The sequence below is a fragment of the Stegostoma tigrinum genome, unplaced genomic scaffold (genome assembly GCF_030684315.1).
Source record: "Stegostoma tigrinum isolate sSteTig4 unplaced genomic scaffold, sSteTig4.hap1 scaffold_148, whole genome shotgun sequence".
NCBI classification, from domain to species: domain Eukaryota; kingdom Metazoa; phylum Chordata; class Chondrichthyes; order Orectolobiformes; family Stegostomatidae; genus Stegostoma; species Stegostoma tigrinum.
In genome coordinates, this window is record NW_026728091.1 from 249,469 (window position 1) to 251,742 (window position 2,274).

Below are 2,274 nucleotides of genomic sequence, written 5' to 3' on the forward strand. Positions count from 1 at the left end.
ATCTGTGCATCCCTCTGTTTCCCTCTCGGTCTGTCTGTTGATCTCTCTCTGTGTCGGTTCTACACTTTTTCTCTCCCGGTGTACCATCCGCACTCTTCTCCAAGAGCAAAAGCCTGTAAGCCCATCACCATTCTGTTAAGCTAGCAATGGCCTGTCAACACATCTCCACTGTTCTACCAATGACCTGTGAACACGTCTGCATTCCCTTCTTCTTGCAACAACTTATTAACACATGACCAGTCTTTTCTTGTAGCTACAGCATGTGAAACATTCCCAATCTGTTCCCCCAGCAACAATCTGTGAGCCCGTTGCCACTGTATTGCCCGAGTCAAGGCCTGTGAGCAGATCCTTAGACGGTTGCCCTTGGAAAGGCCTATGAATCCATCCCCACTCTGATCCCCTTGCAACAGGCTCATACCCATCCCCAATTTCATTGCAAAAGACTGTGACCACATCTCCACTGTACCCCAAGCAACAACCTGTTGAACATCCACAAAATGTTCTCGTAGCAACAACGTGTGAACTGATCCTGCCTCTGTTCTCTTAGTAACAGCCTGTCAGCCAATCCCTACTCTCTTCCCCTAGCAACGGCCTGTGAAACCACCTCCACTCTGCTGCACTGACAACTGCCTGTGACCCCATTCCCAATCTGCTCTGCTAGAAACAGTCTGTGAAACCATCAATACTGTATCACTTGCACCAGCCTGTGAACCAATCCTCACGCTTTTGCCTTAGCACCAGACTGTTCAACCATCTCCACACTGTTCTCCTAGCAGTGACTTGGGAACCCAATCCCAATTTAGTTTTATAGCAATAGTCTATGATCCCATCCCCATTCTGTTCCTCTAGCAATGGCCTGTGAGCCCATCTTAATCTTGTTCCCCTCGCAATGATCTGTTAACCCACTCCCACTGTGTTCTCCTTGCAATGGCCTATGAACCCATCCTAACAATGTTACTCTAGCCATAGACTATAAACCCATCCCACACTCTGTTCTCCTAACAGCGATGTGTGAACGTATCCTGAAACTGTTCTCATAGAAAATGGCCTGTTAACTCATTCCCACACTATTATACCTAGGAATGGCCGGTGAGCCCATCCCCATTCTGTTGTGCTAGCATAGGCCAGAGAACCCTTCCTTAGTATGTCCCTGTGCAGCAGCCTGTGAATGCATCCTCTGTTCTCCTCACACCCCGCCTCTGTTCGACCAGCTATGGCCTTTGAACACAGCCCCACACTGTTGCTTTAGCAATGATCCAGTGATGCATTCCCACTCTGTTCTCCTTGCCTTGGCCTGTGAACCCATCTTCATTCTGTTACCCTAGCATTGCCCTCTGAACCCATCCCCATTCTGTTACCCTAGCATCAACCTGTGAATTCATCCCGATTCTGTTCTCCTTTTAACAGCCTGTGTACAGTGGATAGGGGGAGATTTGAAGGATGGAGGGGAGATGGGGATTTATAGAAAGCTGTGAGAGAGACAAGAAGCTGGGAATATGGAGGCAGAGAGGAACGCAGTGAAATCTGTGGGATCAGACTGTGCAGCAGCCCCATTTTTGTCCCTTTGTCTCCCCCAAGCCCCAGCCCAGGGCTCACCCCCTTGTGGTCCAAACTCCAGAGACTGCCTGAGCCCCATAATTCATTTTCCCTGTGAGCATGTGAGTGTGGAATTGAACGACAAGGACACGGGATGGTTGATTATAATTCTCTCGGTCTCGCTCTCTCTGGTCCCAGCTCCTGTCTGACGATTCCTCACGGCAGAATGATTTGATTCTCTCTGACTCTGCATCATCCCGAGTTTCAGCTCCTGAATAAAATCACCGTGGGGGTGGAGGTAAGACAGAGAGAAATGAAAATGGATTAAAATTTTTAAAAAACACCGAAAGCTCAGCAAAATCGCACCACTTGCTGCTTCAGCAATGTGAGACATTCCCCACCCAGCACAGCAAGATCCCACTGCTGGTTGTCTGAACACCCACAACCTCACACTCTCCTCACCTCACCCCACCCCGCCCTCCCCACCCAAACACCAGCACAGCTCCTGATTTTAAACCCAGGGAACAGGGAACAGGAAGATGTCTCAAACTGCCTCAGGGCTGTCCCAGTGTTTCTGTTTGAGGGGAAGGGCAGGAGAGATATTTACTCCAGGGCTGGGATTCACACCCCCTCACACATCCCCCATCCCCACTCCCAGAATCTGTGTGCCTTACTCTGTCTGCAAGCTTCAGTGTCAGGTATCTCCCCGCCTGCCCCAGCACAGAGAGAGAGACAGAG